Genomic DNA, 20,433 nt, shown 5'->3' on the forward strand with positions numbered 1-20,433 from the left:
GATTGATGTGAATGGAGTAGCTCCATCCAAGCCTTTGCTGAGGTGACTGATTTTTCTTCAACTTGTCCTCACTGATGATCGGCTGTTTGGGATCTGTATAGCTAGAATTCTTAAGCTGCAAGAAATGGAATCTAACATAAGCTAAGCTTAGGCAGCAAAGGGGAATTGTTTAAAAGAACATAGGATTGTTTCCCAGAACTCAAGGGCACAAACAGCACCAGACCTCAAGAAAGATCTTGCTCTGTGTCTCATTTCTGTTCTCCTCAGCAAATTGGCTTCTCAGTTTACAAAGCAGAAGGAAATGGGCATCCTTTCCTCCCAAGTTCCCGTATATTCTACTCTAGAGAAAATTCCAACCTTTACTAGAATTGTTGGGTCTCAGAATCTGAGGAGAAAGGATCTAACTACCAAATTTGGGTCAGGTATCCATTCTGATACATCCAATCATGAGCAAGGTGGGCTGGTCACATGGTACAGATGCAGCTACAAGGAAGGGTACGTCGCCAAGGATGAGGAGGGCAACACAGGAAGATCACCGTGAGCTGGGCAGAACCTCCCAGAAGGTATCCGGTAAAGGGCTATATTGTCACAACGGAGACAACGGACCCAGCCCAACACACAGGGTCACGGCCGAGCCAAATGGTTCTCCTTGTATCTCTGGTCAGACCATCTCTTTAGAGAGGCCTGGCACCAGGTTAGGACTGACGCCCTGTGGCTGCACACACCGTGGGAGTGGAGCCCTGGCTATTCTCTCTGAGAACACCCTGCATTCATCCTCTTCATACTGTTTAACACAATTTGTGATCCTGCATTTATTTGTAAACTTGTCTCATGTGTCTCTCTCCCTCTACCACTCAGCCTGAAGCTCTATGAGGTCAGGTACCATATTGGTTTTACTCACTTTCATATTCCTGGCACCATGCCTGGCACATAGCGGACACTCACTGAAGAGTTGTTGAATGAATGAATGAATGAAGTGTAGGAGGCCAGGGAAGCTTTTCCAGATGATCTGGTACATAAGTTGAGGTTTGCAGTCTTTTAGGAGAGCAAGTTGGGACAGAGCGTCTGGAAGAGAGAATACCAAGCACAAAGACCCGAAGGTACATGGTACCAACACCACAGAGATGGTGAGGCGGGTTGGGGGCAAGAGGTCTGGCTAGAAAGGGGAGGCAGAGGCCATCCCATGGATGATCTTGTGTAGAAACTAGAAGATTTAGAGGTATATGGAGGTATATGTCTAGATTCTAAGCAAATACATCTTTTTAAAAAAGACTTTATTCATTTATTCATGAAAGACGGAGAGAGAGAGGCAGAGGGAGAGGCAGGCTCCCGGGGGAGCAGGGAGCCCGATGCAGGACTCGATCCCAGGACCCTGGGATCATGACCTCAGCCAAAGGCAGATGCTTAACCGACTGAGCCCCCCAGGTGCCCCTAGACAAATCCATCTGATGGGAATGTGGGAGCTGGACTGGAGGCTGGAAGTCGAGTGAGGAAGTCTATGTGGTCATCCACAAGAGAAAAGAAATGGGAGTGGGAATGAGGAGGAAAAGAGTTTAAGAGCTCTTAAGGAAGTAGAATCAGCAGAAGTTCAGAGACTACCATTTTCTGCATTTTCTTGTGTAGTTATTTATGCAAGACTGTGAGCTTCTGGCTCTGTCTTCCTCATTCTTGGGCTACCCGGGCCTGCCCAGTGCCCACCCAACACCCAGCAGGTATTTTGAAAACATAAACAAATAACTGAAAAACAACCCCTAACCCAGCAGCAACAGCAGGCTGGGGCAGGATGCCAAGCAATGTCCTCGGAGGGTTTCACAGAACTTGGCTACTTGTATCCTTGTCTCGCCTCCAAAAAGGCTTAGAGCTTCTAACCTTTATATCCACCTCAATCCCCAGCACAGGCCTGGGCTCAGGGTAACGTCTGTGGTTTTGTTTTTTAAATTGTTTAATTTTTAAAATTTTTTCCAGTTTTATTGGGTTCTAATTGATAGCACTGTGTAAACTTAAGGAGTGCAGCATAATGACCTGATGTACATATGCTGTAAAATGATTACAATAAGTTTAGTTAACATCTATCGTCTCACATAGATACCAAAAAAAATGTGTTTTTTCCTTATGATGAGAACTCTCAGGATCTACTCTTTTTTTATTATATGTGTATACATACATACATATATATAATTTTTTTTAAAGAGAGGGAGGGAGGGCAGAAGCAGAGGGAGAGAGAGAATCTTAAGCAGACTACACGCCCAGTGTGGAGCCCAACACAAGGCTCAATCCCGCAATCCTGAGATCATGACCTGAGCCAAAATCAAGAGTCCGACGCTTAACCAATTAAGCTGCCCGGGTGCCCCAGGCTCTACTCTCTTAATATATCTTTCAGATATATCCTACAACAGTGTTGGCTATAGTCACCGTGTGGCACATGACATCCCAGTACTTATTTATCTTATAACTGGAAGTTTGTATCTTTTGGCCACCTTCACCTAATGCCCCGTTCCCCACCCTCCACCTCTGGTAACCACAATCTGATCTCTTTTTTTGAATGAGTTTGATTTTTTTGTTGTTTTATTTTGTTATTATTGTTTGCTTGTTAAATTCCACATATAAGGGAAATCATACAGTATTTGTCTTTCTCTGTCTGACTTATTTCACCTGGCATAGTGCCCTCAAGGTCCATCCGTGTTGTCTCAAATGGCAGGATTTCCTGTTTAATGGGTTGAACTGGAATAGACTGAAATGGAACAGAACGGACTTTCTATTCTTTAGAGACTACCTAATATACAGACCTAAAGGAGAGAGAGTGGCTGACAGAACGTCCCCCTGCAAAGGCTGAGGGGAGATGGGGCCGGAGTCTCTGCCCAGGGCTTCTGGGCAAATAACTTAAACCTGATTGAACTGCCCCTCTCAGCTAAGAATCAGTAGGAGTGAAGATAAAAGCCCTCAACGGGCCAAAAAATGCTCAAACATCTGAACAAAAACCAGAATCCAAAAGCCTCAAACAACTAGACTGAGCTGAACCAATACCAGAGGGTTCCGACCTCCGGAAATGATGCAAGTGAATCAAAGTGTTGGCTCCAGTTCTGTTCTCAGCAAACCCATGATGAATGATGAGTGCATGAACACACTAATAAATGAAGATTTTCTACCTATTCATGGCAACTTTTGAAAAAGGAGTTAAGCCTGGAAGTAGAGAATTTTTAATGAAGAGAGAGATTACATTTTACCTGGGAATCTATTATTATCTTGATCCTTATTAGTTCAAGCTGAAAAATAGTTTCCTTCAAACATTTGTTTCATTTCAATAGAAAGTCGTGTAGGGAAGTCATAAAGCAACTGGACTGTGTCATACTTCCTGATGTTCTCCGTGCTCAGGGCGAGCCCAGCCTGTCCACCTGCGCAGCAAACTGCGCTCTTCATCCCCACGGCATGTCCATTGGTGGCAGCTACCCCAACAGGAGGCAGAAAGCCGAGTGGGGAGTGATTAGCCCGTGACTAGTTTAGGCCAGATGGCTGGCCTCAAAATGGCCACCGTCCTGTCAGCCAACATTTCTCAGTAATTTGGTGGAAACTCTCTCCACACACAAACCAGTTTGACTGAATTGAGAGTCATGAAGAGGAAGAAGGAGAAGAAAAAGGAGAAAGCTGTATTTTGTGATAAAACCACACTGTGCTACAAATACTTTGGTAGGCTTTCTAATATCTTTTTGATTAAGCAGGCTTAACTTACAAATATTTCCTCGTGGTGCTGGAACCCTCTGCCCAAACATCACTTTTAGTGGTTGCATAACATTCCTTCAAGTGGCTGCGCCATGACTTACTTAACCATTAGCCTCGTTTGGGGCAATCAGGCCTGTCTCTGTCTTGTTAAATTAGACACAATGCTGTAATGACTCTCCCTCCACATAAAGCTGTTCCCATACGTCATGTTAACTAGAAGGGAGGAACTCTGTGAGAAGCAATTGAGGCAGACAATGGACACATCTTGGCACATTTTCTAGAAGAAGACATTGCCTTGGTGTCCTGGCCAGATCATGACGCAGGACCAAGATTGTCACTTCTGAGTCCCTTCCAGCTTGAAGAACCCCCTAAACCAAAATTCCCCATAATTGGAATCTCAAGGGCGGGGCCCAGGCATCTGTATTTTTCAGCCCTCCGGGGAAGGAGCCACATCCCACAAAAAGAAATCTGTCACAGGTGCACAGCTCACAGAAGACTCTATGGGGTCAGGACTCCTTGTTGAAAACGACGGAAGCCAACGATAGGCGCCTGACACAGAAAAGGAAGACTGATAGCTCATAGCGCCAATGAGGAGAAGCAAGTTCAAAAGAGGGAGAAATCCAGGAAGCCAGGAGTCTGGGTAGAACACAGCGATGGTCACTCCTGGAGCCACAACCTTCACCTGTTGGCCCCATGGCCACCAGGATGAATTCTGATCCGTCCCCTACCTCTGGGCATCATTCACTCCTGAGTCACTGCACTGGGCAATAGCATATGGTTGGCTGAGCATGGACCATGTGCCCATTGAACATGGGTGCCTGACCCCCTTCCCTTTCCATATGGGGGGCAAGGCTTTCCCTCCCACCTACCCTCCAAATAGGAAGAGTATTTGGATACTAGGCAATCCCAGAAGACAAATGTCTACTGTATACCTCCTTGATCTTTAGTACTTCGTTTCACTTCCCCAACAACCCTGAGAAGGTGGCAGCTTCCCCATCTTACCAACAAGGAAACTGAGGCTCAGAGAGAATAACTAACTTGCCACACTGATGTTAGAGATGGAAATGAGCTCTTTCTGCTACTCAGAACTACCTATTTGTGGTTTGATGCTCTAAAATACTGACAGTGAATGTCTCTCATTTGAGCAATGAGTTATTGGAAGATCAACTACCACAATCATTAGATACTGTACTTCATAAACTTACTGATCTGCACATCATTTGTCTTATTTTTGTTGTTGTTAATACTTTTTGTTCCTGAAGAAAATAACTCTGCACGGTAAGCTCATCTGTTCCGCCATTCAATGCATTAAATTAACACCTCAATGCGTGGACTAAAACTTAGAGGTGAAAAATCTGGTCCTTCCAGCCAAGACCAAATACCATTTATCTTAACCTTGCATATTAGGAAACCTGTTTTAAAATGCAACTTTGAAGTGCACTGGAAACAAAGGTGTTTGTTGCATTGTTTGGAGGACTCTTTGTTCATTCAGCTGCCATAACAAAATACCACAGACTAGGTGGTTTATAAACAACACAAGTTTATTTTCTCACAGTCCTGGAGGCCAGAAGTCCAAGATTGAGGCTCCAGCATGGTCGTGTTCTGGTGAGGGGCCCCCTGCCTGGTTCATGACCATGACTTCTCACAGTGTCCTCAGAGGATAGAAGGGCAGAGGGAGCTCTCTCACACCTCTTTTGTGAGACGCTAGTCCCATCGCTCTCGGGGCCTAATCGCCCCAAGGACCCCACCTCTTAATATCATCACACTGGGTGTTAGGATTTTAACATACGAAGTGATGGGGGACACAAACATTTGGACCCTAGCTGAGACCAACTCTCAAAGAGAAAAGCTGGAACTTGTGAAATGTTAGAGCCATGCTAAATCTCAGAGGCGCCTTACTCCCCCTACCCCACCTTTTCTGAACTTCAGAAGCAGACTGGGAGGGGCCCAGGTGAGGATCCAGAGAACCAGCACAGAGAAAACAGCATGGAAGAAAACAGCATGGAGAGAGGCTGCTGCCCAAGGGGGGCACAGGGAACCAGCAGAGGACCAGAGCTCGGCCTCTGGACAGAAGGACACTTTGGCATGAACTAAAACACAAGCCATTAGTATTTCATTTCCTTTATTACCAGCATAGTGGATGATGAACATCCTTGCCTAATTCGGAACCAAACTGCAGCCTTCAGCCCCAAGAGTTTAGTGAAATTAAGTGATCAGAAATAGAGTGTGGATCCAAGATTTCTGTGGCACACATTTTTTACAACAAAATAATTATATGTAATTACATATTCTCACTTATGTTGGTATATGTGTAGGAAAAAAATCTAGGGTGTAACGTACAGTACAGTCATCTCCAGGAGTAGAAGGATTATACGGGACCTTCACTTTCTACATTATGTATCTTTGTGGGGTTTGAGTTATTTTCACTGAGCAAGTATTTCTTTTGTCATCAGGAAAAACAAACAAACAGTGAAGATAAATGTCATCTTTAAATGGTGGTTTTCCAACCTGTCAAACCAAGCTGATATGGGCACATTAAAACCACAATATGGCCACAGCAACATGGTGACGTCCAAGAGCCCACTTGGGGTCACAGAAGGCGTTGAACAACATTCTGACCGCCCCCCCCCCCACCCTCCTGCCAGGCTGTGGTCACTGGCTCATCCCCCTGACCCGTCCCGAGCTCACTGGGACCCCAGGAAGAAGCCCTTGGGCAATATTTTTAGCTGGAAGTTTTAAAATCTCAATGGATCAAAATGGATCCGTGAATGGAGAAAAGGTTGTTTCCCAAGCTGTCATCAGGGCAGAAAGCCCATCCTCTGTGGCCATTTCCCCACTTCCCAGGGACTCTATAGAGAAATGTGTATAATATATAAATAATAGAACGCTGAGGTTGGGGGAAGAATCAGGGAGTTCCTAATGACCTGACCAGAAGATGAATGAGGGAAGAAATAAGGTGAATGTGAAGTGATCTAATTCTGGATGGTTATTAGAATTATGAGCAAACGGCCCCAGGCTTTTAAGTCAAGTCATATTGCTACAGAGTTACTGTTTGCAGACGCACAACAGGAAGGGAGAAGCTTTTCATGCTCGGGCATCTGGGCGGAAATGTTAAGAATGTTGTCCAGTTTAAAAACTGACTTAATAACATTAGTGTCTCCTGCCTGAGCTGGTCACAGACCTTCGTGGTGCAAAATGTCAGCACGCAATTTCTCTCGCCCAGCCAACGCAGCTTTGTCTCCAAGTCACACAGGCAGTATGCGTCAGCCAAAGGAGATAGGTAACAGCCCAAAGGTGTGTCGAGCCCCAGGCCTCAGCTCCACGCCCCCAGCGAACAAGTCCAGCTGTCCGAACAGTGGGTGGTCTGCCCTTCCTCCTCTTGCAGACACAAAGGCCTGAGGATGTGGGGCTGGTGCCCAATCCACCTGTCAGCACAAGACCCACCTCCAGGGGCAAGTGTGGGTAAGAAGCTAGGATGCCAAGGCCACAGAGAGGCTTCCAGAGCCAGCAAGGACAGAACTGGGTACCAGAGATGAGAGAGCAAATATGTGTGGGGCCTCCTGTCCCTGGCACAGGGGATACAGCTGTGACAAAAGCAAACAAATAAACAAAAACAAAAAAACACCTGTCCCTGCCCTCCTAAACCTCCTAGCCTGTGGGGAAAACAGACTGGACACAAATGACTATAAATAAAAAATACGTGATAGCAGTTCCAAGGAAAAGAGAGGATATTCCGAGTAGTCACAGCCAAAGGACATCGTACAGACTGGGGTAAGACGTCCTCAGGGAAGCAGCTTTGCATCAGAATCTGGGATGGGCGAGAATTGAGTGGTTGCAGACCTAAGGAATGGCACGTGTCAAGGCCCTGGGCTGCAAAAGCCCTTCAGACAGTCAGGGAGTAGAAAGGAAAGCTGCATGACTGGAGCACCGTGCGCAAGGGGAGGAGCAGCACAGATGGGGCCATTGGGGCCAAGGAGGCAGCGCAGGCAGCAGCCACCAGGAGCCTGTGCTTTGGAGCTAGCCGGACAGGGGTTCAAATCCTGACTCCACCAGCTACTAGCTGTGTGATCTTGAGTAAGTGACTTAACCTCTCTGAGCTAAATTCTTCAGGCACCCAAAAGGGGGGTGATAATCCCCCTGTCTCAAGGTCAATGTCAGGATTCAGTATAACATACACAAAGTGCTTTCTTGCCCCAATAATGACTAACTGTCTGAGCTAAATTCTTTCATCCACTTTCAATGAATGAAAGTTAGTGCTGATGCTAGACCATCCGATGGTTTGGGAGTGGCCAGACTGTATCTTTCCCTTGTGCCAAGTGCCCTGGTATAACTTCTTAATGTTGGCTCTGACCCCTAACATCCCAACGCAAGCCCTGTGTCTTTGATAGACTTGCTACTTTCAATTATTCTACATTATTCTACAGGTCAATCTCCTATCCATTTCGTCTCCCTCCCTCCTCCTACCTGGACCCACTGAGGCCCCCACTTGCACAGCATCTGCCCCTGCCTCTGGTCCCTGCAGCAAGCCTGGCTGAGATGGGCGTTTCAGGCAGCCCCAGGCTCCTCTGGGTGTGGGCATCAAGCCAGAGCTGCAGCCATGATCTCAGCCATGATCACTGGGTTCCCCTGCTGCCCAGAGGTTCGAGAGCCCAGGCCACGTCCTGCCCCAGCCCGCCCCTGCTGGCCCCCCTCAGGCCTCAGAGACCTGGCTATGGCCTGGTCTAGAACCTCGGACTTCCCTGCCCCAGTGCTGTGATTACATCCCGGTGGCCTGGGCCTGGCCCCTGCTTAAATTCTTCCTACCCGCCTCCTGCTCACGGGAGACAGTCTTGCCCGTGGGCCGCAGCCCAGTCACATCTCAACCGAGCTGCCAGGGCCACAGCCACCTATTGGAGTCCCCCCACCACCTGCCTTCCTGCCACCCAACCCACCGGCCCTCCCAGGAGCCCCCCGGGCCAGTGTCCTATAAGCAGCCACACTTGGGACCCCGGGCTTTGGGTCACCCTAGCCACTTGGCCTGGGCTCAGTTGCCCCCTCATTAGCCATGCCTTTGCCTCAGTCCACCACCATGCATCATCCCTGCGCCCACCTGAGTCAGAAGAATACAGTGCGTTTCTACACACTCCCTTTCTCCCCAGCCCTCCTCCAAATCCAAATCTTACTCTCCGGAGGACATCACTGTGAAAACACAATCCAAGTCTGCAGAAGAGACTACTGGGAAAAATAGCTTTTAAAACCAAAGATTTTTTTAGAACTAAATTTGTTGAGCATTTGCTATGTACCAACTGCAGCTCAAATGCTTTACGCGCATCATCTTGGTTAATCCTTGTTTAAAAAAAAAAACAACTCTGAAGTAGGTACCACTATTACCCTCATTCTACAGCTGAAAAAGCTGCAACTCCGAGAAGTCAAGTTACTTTCCCAAAATCACACAGCTAATAGGTGGGATGCTGAGATTCACTCCCGGGGCTGTCTGACTTCAAAGCAGGCACTCCTGACCACTTTTCCATCATCACAGACACCAGGCGCCCCAGAGATAATGCCATTTGACCCATCTCCGTACAGTTAGAAAAACTGAGGCTCAGTGAGAGAACTGGACTTGTCAAGGCCACACAACCAGTGGCAAAGCCTGGATGTTTCCAGGCTCCGTCATCCACGCCAATCATTCCAGCGGTGCAGGGTAAGCCGAGTGTCTGTGGTCAATGATGGTGGTCTCCAGTGTCTGGAGGAATATTTTAAGATTTTAGACAGAGTAACTCCTGACCATAGCTATGCTACATTGAAAAAAGTTAAACTCTGCTCAGAGATATCCTGAGGAGACCGGAGTATCACCTCAAGAACGCTCCTGCCAATATTGAGAGTACAGTGGTGGCCCTTTGGAGGGTCCCTAAGGTTTCAGTGAGCTCAGAAAAGCTGCAGCGTGTCCTGGCACGGGGCATGGCTGCACTGAGCAGCTCACCTCTCACACTCCATCTCTTGTAGCCGGGATCTTGTCCCTCTCTCACTCCATTTCCCAGAGCCCAGGATTGGGAGTCCAGAGACGTACATTTTGGTCTACATAAGTGATAACAGTAATTGGCTCCTCTTGTAAGCCCCTTTCCCAACCCTGGCCACACTCGCAACCCTGGAAGGGGCAGCCTGAAGCGCCATGGGTCCTCTGCCACCTCCACAGCTGATTGGCCACAGACAGACACCTGACCCAAGCTGGGCTGATCCTATTATCTCCTCCTGAGATTTTGGGATGAGGACCCAGAGCCTGTGGTGTTAGCTCTGGGAGCAGAGCTAAGAGGTCAGGAGACTCTTATGTCTAAGAGGTCAGGAGACTCTGATGCTCCCACCATTCTGAAAGAACCACAGTAGGCTTTGTGCAAAAAGACATGTGGCCAGAAGTCAGGCTGTGGAGAAAGACAATGAAGAAGCCCTGTGGAAATGAGAGGCATGACATCCCTCTCCTGTGGTGAAGTGGGGCAGGCCAGCTCCACCATCCCCCACAAACGCATTGGACAATGCCTCACATCCTTCCCAGTTCCCAGCACCCATAGCCACTACAGACATGCCTTCAATTCCAGAGTTCCTGCCTCTCACTTCCAAACCATTACCATCAGAGCAAGTAAAATCCTTTCTCGGTAAACAGTCCTGCCACACTCTACCCACAAGCAAATTGGGTAAGTCCATTAGATCATGATCCACCCTCCCATACACACCCCTTCTTTTTTTTTTTTTTAAGATTTTATTTATTTATTTGAGAGAGAGAGAATGAGAGACAGAGAGCATGAGAGGGAGGAGGGTCAGAGGGAGAAGCAGACTCCCCACTGAGCAGGGAGCCCGATGCGGGACTCGATCTCAGGACTCCAGGATCATGACCTGAGCTGAAGGCAGTCGCTTAACCAACTGAGCCACCCAGGCGCCCCCGCACCCCTTCTTTGTACCTAGCCAAACAGCTTTCCTGGGGCCTTGGCAGTAGGTCTTTGAAGTATCTAAGCCATTCTAGCTCTCCAGCTCACAGTGGTTCCAAGGAACAGCATTTGCAATAGAAATTTTCAGCTGCTTAGAATCTTCTCTTTTCCCAAACTGCCCCATTTCCCGGTTGGGACTGTCAATCATATGGCCCCACCTCCCCAGCCCAGGTTGACCAATCAAAATACCCCAATCCCAGTAGACTCAGTGATGGGCAGAGGGGTGGGCACAGGACCCAAGCAGGCCCACCCTCGTACTTGCTCCAGAGAAAGCCTGACAGGTCCAAGGTAAAACGGAAAGGCACAATGGCAAGTTTGGGAAGGGGATTTCTCTTTCTTACATTAGCCATGCCCAGAATGTCTCTCAGGGCAAACATGGGCTACTAGCATTCGGTGGGGCCATATATTAGGACAGACCAAACTCGTTTGCAGGAAGAACTTAACCATGAAATTTCAGAGGCACAATACAATAAAGGTTTATTTCTCACAAAGTCAGGTGTGGATCAGACGGCCTACAATAGTTCCCTCCAAGCTCTCCGTGGCAGAGGCAAAAACAAATACGGAGGGGGCGTACCAGGGGTCGACCGCCTCAGCCGGTAGTGACATACGTCACTTCCTCTCAAAGTTTATTGGCCAGAACTAGTCACATGACCCCAACCCACATGCAAGGGAGGCTGGGAAATATAAGAGGGCGTCTAGGGATTCGTTGAGCACCAACCATTATGAGCCATATGAAATCCAAAAAAATCTTCAAATATGATTTGAGCTGGAGTTCTCACTTTCTTTGAATTTTCTCCAGGGCCCCAAATAGTGTGGCTTTAAAAGGAGAGCCCAGCGCCCAGGAGCCCAGCGAACATTTTGTATATCCTGCCCTGAGGAAAACCACCCAATTCACCTCTGCTGGCACCCCCCACCCCCCAAGCTGGGCACCAAAGTTGTCCCACACAGAGACACCGCCCCCAGGACGGGGCTGCACAGCTGCCCCCTGGGAAAGGCCACCAGACCTCCGGCGCCCTCCCACAGCCCTGGGAGTCCTGGGGGCTGGGCTGCAGAACTACACCAAATCATCGGGACTGAAGCATCCGTGAAAAATGCCCTTCCTGAGCAATTAGGCCAACACAAACAAATTGGCCCAGAAAATCAAGACTCCCACAAGCGCAGGGAGTTGATCTTGAAGGAAGACAACATTTCCAGCCTTGTACCTCTTAATCAACACAATTATGCAGAGGCCTTTGCCGACAGTCCCCCTGCAAGTCTCTACCCAAGCCCCAAATATTGCTCAATTGGTAACAACCTAATTAGAGGAGGAAGGAGAGCGAGGAGGGAGCGCGCCGTCACAGCCTGCTTTCCAGGAGGCTGCGCACCTTCAAAGGAGCCTTTCCAGGCAAGTGGAGGGCTCTCCCCAGCCGGGAGCTCAAGGTGAGCGGGAAATGGCGGCTCCAGCTTGTAAATCAGCGCCGCCTAATGTAAACAATGTACTCTTCCTGCTTCTAATGAGCCCATTTTCCCCCAGCTGGAAGGGGCCAGCACTGGCAAGGAGGCCTTTGATGTGATTCACTGGAAGCTTGATGCCTGCGCAGAGGTATTCTGTAGCAGGCCGAGCCCTTTCATCTCGGCAAAGAGAGACACCCCCTCACATGGCAGGCCCACCTGGAAGACCGGTCTTTTACAATAGCGATTCTGGAATCAGCTGTCAAAGGAAACCAGATGGTTTTGCTTTTACTCATCTTGATCAAATTAGCCTGGAAGCTGTGTGGCTTCCTGGAGGCGGGGAGGGGTGGGTGCGGGTGGGGCAGGTGTGGGGAGGGGGGATGTCACAATGGAATAGATTATGCAAATGTACTCATTTGTAGAAACACGAATGTTCTTAAGGAAATCATCTGACTAAATTAGGAAAAACTGGTTTTGATCAATGAGCAGAGTTAGCCCAAACTCCCCAAAATAATCTGCCCCGCTTCCCCCACTCATTGCCAGCAACGCAGTTCCTCCTGTTGGCGTGGCCAGAGGGTCTGCTGAGAACCAGGGAACGAGAGGGGTGCTGCAGACGTGGGAGCAGGTGAGAGCCCCCCTCAAGCTGCCTCAGGAGACACAGAGGCCAGGAGATGGACAGAGATGGAGATGCAGATGGAGCAGCCTGGGACTTCTGTCCTCTCCTGGAGAAACCACGTCTGCCTTGTCCCTTACACCTCCCTTGGCTTGGGACTCAGCCACTGTTGGACAGATCCCTGAGACATTCCATGCTGTCCTCCTATGCCCCTCCTTTGGCTTCTTGCCCCAAGTCAGCCTCTCTCTTCCTGGCCCCACAGTCCTCATTTTGTCCCAAAGCCAGACCTCTCCATGCCAGGCTGTGTTCCGCCAGGCAACCTCTGCCCTACAGTAGCCCACTTTGTCCCCACCACCACCCTAGAAAGCAAGCAGGGCATCATGCGGCATGCACAGAGCCTGCACACGCCACGCTTCTTCTGCATTTGTTTTCCACAAGAGGAAAGCAAAGCTCAGAGGGGTTATGTCATCGGCCCAAGTGTACCTAGATAGTAAGTGCCAGAAAGAATGTAAACAGAGCCTACTGTAAAGGTGCCAATTAAAACCAGTAACATCCCTTTCATCCCCCCCAGCACTCCACACACACACCAGCTGTTCAGGCAGGGACTAATGTGTTCATTCACTCAAAAGTAGCGGGATGTTCCAGCAGATCCGAAGCAGAGCCGAAGAGCCTGGGTATGTGATCAGGGATCACACACGCACACGCACACACACACACACACACACACACACACACACTTTCCAAGCACTGATTTACATAGCAGCTGAGGAGACTTCTGGAAAAGAACTCAAAGGATGTCAGCACCTGGGGCAGAACTGTATACAGGCTGCCTGCAGGCATGCCCAGGAGTCCGGAGCTCCACCCAAGTCAAATCCCAAGGAGGGCCTGCGGGGTCCTGGGAGACTCCCCCCCGGGGAAGGGCCGGAGGACCAGCAAGGAGTGGTGTTCCTGAGTGGCTGCTTCTCCCACCTGCCCGCACCCAGCCATCCAGAGGAGAGGGAAAGGCTGCGAGGCCTAAAACCACGGGAGCTGTAGAACCTTGGCACCCAAGCACCCCCGCTCTGGGGCCCCTTTGAAAAAGCAACACCCGACAAAGGGGACAACATTCTCCCCACGATTGGCAGCAGAGTGACAAGTACAGTCCTGAGGGGGCAGAGATGGTGGCCTCCAGAGGAGAGCAAGGGCACGGCTCAGAGCCACACCCTTGTAGCAGAGGCGGCAGGGCTGTGGTGGTCCAGCCAGACGGAGGAGGCAGCGGCCCGGCAGAGCCCCACACCTGGGGACTACAGGCATGAGGCCGGCACCATCCTATACTCAGGGAGTCCCCGGCCTAGTGGAGGTGAAAATGAAGCAAACATTGTGGGAAATGCTCCCCGGTCAGTGCCTGAAGCACTGACTCTGAGAGAGCAAGAGGGAGCAAGTCCAGGGAGGCTTCTGAGAGGAGGTGGCATTTGAGTTGGGCCTTTACCTGAGGAGTTCCTGAGGTGAAGCAGAGGAACAAGAAGCCAGGCAGTGAGAAGAACCTGAGCAGGTAGGAGGGCACTTTGGGGGGTCTGGAACGGTGGGGCTGGAACCCTGTCACATCTGGGGAGGGGGGCTGGTGGCATGGTGGTGGCAGGTGGGCGGTGAGGCTCCTCAGGCCCTGCCTTGCATTTGTGTTTTATCCATACTCGGAACCTGGACATCCCCCCCTTCTCCCTCCTTTTGCAGAGGAGACCCCAGAAAAACACCCCAACTCCTCAGGTCTGCATTCAGAGGAGGGACGACACCACTTATGGCCGCGGCTCCAGATGACCTTGTGTGAGCCCTCTGGGGTTTGAGCAAGACCGCAAGGGAGAGCAGGACAGCTGCATGGCATATCTGCTCTCTCCTTCCAAACCTGCCTCCCAGCACGGGTACCAGCTCCTCCCTGTTCTACCCCCACATCATCTGGACCCCTGAGAAGAGGGAGGATAAATATACACAGAATGCAGCAAGGTGGCAGTTCTCTGTCCCGTTCAGATGACAGAACTGAAACGAGACAAGGAATGAATTTATTCCAGGTCAGGTCCAAGGCCAAAACCCAAGGCTCCTGACCTCTGGTTAATGGTCTGTCTACTAACCCAATGCACATCCCCTAAGAGCTATGGGTTGGAATCTGTCCTTTGACCATCACAAGCTCCCAGAACAAAACTCGCTTATGATACAGGTACTAAAGGACAGAGCGGTCAGCCCAGCCCTCCCTCGACACAGAGACACACACAAACTCAGCTACAGCATCCACCTTTATAACAGCAGAAATGAGAGCAGTCCCTGCTGGGTACCAAGCACCAGGCCAGCACTTTGCAGAAACTACCTCATTCCGTCCTCATGGTCATCCTAAGTGGCAGGAACTGGTACTAATCCCATTTTCTGGATGAAGGAAATAAGGCTCTTCTGGCAGTGAGCATAACTCAAACAAAGGTGCACACACGCTAGGTTTGCCACCTGGTACCACATCAACTTAGTTCAACACTGAAGGTAAATATGGCCCCTGGGAAGCCACATGAACCCCTTCACTCCATGAGAAAGCCTGGGGTACCCTAACCCAGTGAATCGGTCCTGGTCCTACCAGGATTTTTCAAGCCTGAACATCCAGCCAGCCCTGCAAACTGCAGACCCCGGACAGGATGCTATGGAAGCAGCCGCCACCGTCTCCAATTCCCGCTCCCCAGCCAGTTGACTGTCCCCGCCATCACTCACTTGGACTCAGGTGACATCTCAGCTGCCCCCACCCTCAGCCACACACCCACCATCCCCCACCTGTACCACTGCCGAAGCCACCTAACTTCTCTCTCTATCGCCTCCTAACACTACCTCTCACTTCCTCCATTCCCCATGAGGCAACCAGGAGAAGTCTTTTGAATGCACACCCGATTGCATCCCTGCTTAAGACCCTTTCATAGCTGGCCATCATTTTAGAAAGTAATTGAACTCCTTCATATGACCCACAGAGCCCACCTTCATTGAGTTTTCACCCCTCCCATACAGCCAAAGTGCACTTTGTTCAGTCGGTCTAAATATGCCCCACTCTCTCACCTCTGGACCTTTGCACATGATGCCCCCTCTACCCTAACACTGTGCCCCCACTCTCTACTAAGTACTCTAATCCTTTAGGGCTTAGCGTAAACATCAGCACCCTTAAATGGCCTTCCGTAACCCGGGTCCCAGAGGACCTCCCTGTTTTACCTTCTACAACACCTGCATTTCCCTTGTGGAACCCTTACTGACCTTGTTCGTAACTTTTTTATATGTATCTGTCTTCCTTGCTAGACTGTAAGCCCCAGGAGGGCAGACTGCGTCTGCCTTGCTCTTCACTGTATTATATCCCTAACTCCAAGCCCAGCGTCTTGTTCATGAAGGAGATCAATAACTATTTGATGAAGAAAGAAAGGAAGAAGGAGAAGAAGGAGAGAAGGAAGGAAGGGGAGGTCTTGTCTTGTAAGAATTGCCTCCCCTTTCTCAGCTGAGCCAACTGAGACACTGAGACTGTCTTGAGGGACACTAAGGAAAATGACACTTGGGAGAATTACCAGGTGCCAGACACTTCATGGTGCCTCATTTAATCCTCACAGCAACATTATGAGGTGAAGACCATCACTGGCCCTGGTGGAGGAATCTGAGGATCAGAGAGCTGAAGCAATTTGTCCAAGGTCACACAGCTAATAAGCCACAGCATTGAGAACTGAGTTCAGGTCCGAATTCTAGAGCCTCGGCTTTTAACCAATACTGTACGCTGCCTCCTGGGACGATCCCAATGGTCAGATAGGATCTTCTGTGTCCAAGACCAAGTTTACCAAGAAATAAAATAAGCATGAAGCCGCCTCTCCGAAGTGGAAGGAGAAAAAATTTCATCTTGAAGTCCTTAAAATACATTCACATGAAGCCCCAAGCAATCACTCTTAAAGAAGCCAAACCTCCCATATCACCTGTTATCTGAGCCAGAGAAGGGAGGTAAAATTTTCACGTGTCAAGTGTGTAAGCCAGGAAGCTAAGGAAGGTTAGAGATGGGTGTGACTTCCAAGACTGGGGGGCACAGTGAGGGGAAATGAAGATTTCATTCTCTAAAATGTTAGGGCCCAAGAGAGGGAAGTGTCTTCCTCCCTCCATACCCAGGAGGTGTGCTCAAGGCAGGGGCAGCACAGTTGGCTTGGCCAGGCCAAACCAGGCCTCTTGGGATACAGATGGAAGGCAGAGAAGCTGGTAAAGGTCTCTATATGTGGCAACGTTTTCTGTAGTTCCTCAAAGATGTGAGGCCTCTTAGGGTACACAGCAGGTCTGGGCATGGTGTGGCATTCACTGTGGGTTCTCTGACACCACCCCCCACCCCCCAGTTTACAGAAGCCCAGTTTATTCATTATTTATTTATTTATTCATTTGTATCAGGATGTCACAAACTCATGCAAGTGTATTTTGATTGGTCTAAGCTGAGTGAGGTCATTCTAACCCTCTGGCCAGTGATTGTTTAGGAATAGGCATAGGATGCAATTCTAGCCCATGAGACATAAGGGGGGGGTGTCTGCCAGAGAACTTCTGGGACCTTTGATCTTAAAGAGAGATGCCTGGCGCAGCTGCAGCCATCTTGTGACCATGAGGGAAACAGCCGACGGAAGATGGAAAGCACTTGAGTCCCTGACAAGGGCACAGAATGGCAGAAATAACCAATTCTGAAACTGTCCTACCTCCAGACTTCTTATTATGGAACACTAAACTGTCCGTCCTGCCTAAACTTTTTTTGGTTGGGTCTTCTGTTCCTTGTAGCTGAAAGTAACCTACCTGATGAGTGTCATGGGAAAAGCATTGATCTCAGCGTTCAGACAGATTCCAGTTCAAATCCCAGTTCTGGTGTGTGACCTTGGGCAAGTTCTCAGACCTCTCTGAGCCTTCTCATCTCTCCCTGTAGGAATACAATTACACTTATTCACATGACAAATATTTATGGATACCTAGTCTGGGGGCTGCAAATAGGAATGGCAGGGTCCCTACCCTGGAGGGGCTCAGCTGGTGGGAGAATCCTGACATTTGCCCAGATAATTACCATATTTCCTTTAATATACGATAGCATTGATTCTTAGATGTTAATTACTAATTACTAATAAGAAAGAAAATGAAACTAAGATACAATACTTTTTATCACAGAATGTTTATTTTATTCTCATCAAAAGAGCTCTATTCAACCTAATGAGACATGTATTTTAAATTATATATCACTCTTGGGCATACACATAAAAAGAAAACCATAAGCAAAATTAATTGCTAAAGGTCTCTAAAACACATTCAGAGTCCACAGCTTCTGAATCGTTCTTCTGTTGAGAGTGGTCTACGGCCAGGCTTTTGTCACATAACACCATCCTCTGACACCAAGACCGTAGATGACGGTGCATTCCTTCAAAAACGGGTCCACCACTGTCCCGGCTGCTCACACCCACTTTTGCAAGTTCCAGTTCTGGACTTTCTTGGTCTTACCAGAAGGCTCTCAACAGAACGTTTACAGACAAGAACCCAGACTCCTATTCCTTCCTCAAACGGCCCCTAATGGGCTTGTGACTTTGACACAGAGGGGTGGATGTCATCCGGGCAAGTCACCAGGAGTAGGGGTCACTGTCCAGCAGGCGGAGGCAACGGTAACCACATCGCGGCTGTCCCTCTCCAACAGTAACTGTGACAATGTCGTGCCTGGTGAAAATGCATCCTGATTTCAAAAATAGGAGCATGTGGAAAATCTTCGAAGCAATGGACTGCAGTCGTTTGGTAACTGCACTCTGGTGACATCCGGGCTAACTAGACTTCCACAGTTCTAGAAGCTGCAGGAGAACCGACTCCCTCAGCTTTGTGGCAGAGGTAGCCTTTGAGCAGGAGCCCAAAGCGTAAAGAGAAATGCACCATAAAGCCAGAGGAGAGCCTTCGAGGCTGAGGGAACAGCCTGTGCCATGGATGGAAGCATGAAGAATCATGGTACAGCTTGCACACAGCCAATACTTTGGTGAGGCTCTAAGTGGGAGGAAACTAGTAATGAGGTATGGCATGAGAATCCTGTGACCAGATTTGTACCCTGGAGTGATCCCTCTGGCTGGGGAATGGATGGAGGGGAAGAAACCGAAGCGTGGGACCGTTGCGGGGGCTGTGGCGGAATGAAGCTGGACTTGAGGTGGGGGGAGGGGAGGGGAGCTAATCTCCAAACATGGCCACCAATAAACTGCTCTGCATGTCAAGAGGTAGCTTGGGGCGCCTGGGTGGCTCAGTCGGTTGGGTGGCTGCCTTCGGCTCAGGTCATGATCCTGGGGTCCTGGGACCGAGCCCCATGTTGGGCTCCCTGCTCAGCGGGGAGCCTACTTCTCCCTCTCCCTCTGCCATGCCCCCTGCTTGTGCTCTCTCTTGCTCTCTCTCTATCGCAAATAAATAAATAAATCTTTAAAAAAAAAAAAAAGAGGGAGACACTAGTTCCCCTCCCCGTGAATCTGGGTGGACACGTGATTCGTTTTGACCATAGAATGTAGGCTTTAAGAGGGTTGGCATCTTGTACTTTTCCCTCGGGAAGTCAGCTGCCATGTACAGAAGCTCAAGGAAGACCACTGACCACCTCGGGCCCTGGGATGCAGACACATGAGTGACCTCTGCGACAGTAGGGGGAGCACAACCACTCAGCTGAACAGCAGCCGACCCACTGAATCATAAGAAGCAATAAATTATCATTTGAAGCCACTAGGTTTGGGTGTGGTTTGTCACACAGCAATTGCTAACTGATACCTGGAGGGATGGAGAGGTGAAGGATGGGGGAGAGGGTCAGGAGGACAACATCATGTGCCAGGCCTGCAGTTCATGTCTCTTTGTGTGGAGGGGAGGGGGGAGAGCTCCCTAGACTTGCTGCTCAGAGCAGAACCTGAGCCTCTGTATCTTGGGATGCAAGGGCAATGTCAAAAGGCAAAATTCCTCGCTTCTGATGTGATTTGACAAACAGCTGCACACCCTCTAAGGACAAGCTGCTGTTGAAGCCAGGGGGAAGGGCTCTGCCAGAGGCTCCTAGGGGGTTCATGGTCCAGTTCCACATAGAAATAAAAGAGACTCAGAGGAGACAACATGCAGTTGTAGGGGTCAAGATAGGCTTTGTGGAAGGAGAGAGCATTTCAACTGTTCCTTCAAGAACAGAACATTTCCACAAGGGATGATAGGTTGGGAAGAGGGAGCAACAGGGGCAAAGCCTCGGAGGTGGGCAGCGCCCAGGGGCACTTGGGGAAACTGGGAGGGGACAGATTGGGGCTCGCGGTGGGCACCCTCATGGATTCTGAGCAAGAGTTGCAGTTCTGCTCGCTGCCATGACTTTCCCTCTCACCGGGGGGTTCTCGGGCCTTAGAATTGCCAAGAGTCTGGCCCACCACATTTTGGCAACCTTACCTCAAACATTTAAAAACATTTAAAAACATTCAAAAACATTCCTAATCCATGCAGAGAGGGGGAACGTGGGGTCAGGGGCCATGGCTTCTGGTCTAAACATTGTGACCCACTAGCTATGTGACTTTGGGCCAAGTTCTTGTCTGAACTTCAGTCTTATCTGTAAGGTGAGAATCAAAAACATTACCAACCTCACAGGTTAGCCAGAAGGATTAAACAAGATAAGGTGTGTGACCGTGTCTTGACTTTTTTTACATGGCTTTTTTTTCTTCCCCACGCCTTTTGGTTCTATACGAAGGAAGTTCATCT

The sequence above is a fragment of the Neomonachus schauinslandi genome, chromosome 4, assembly GCF_002201575.2.
Source record: "Neomonachus schauinslandi chromosome 4, ASM220157v2, whole genome shotgun sequence".
In the NCBI taxonomy this organism is placed as follows: Eukaryota; Metazoa; Chordata; class Mammalia; order Carnivora; family Phocidae; genus Neomonachus; species Neomonachus schauinslandi.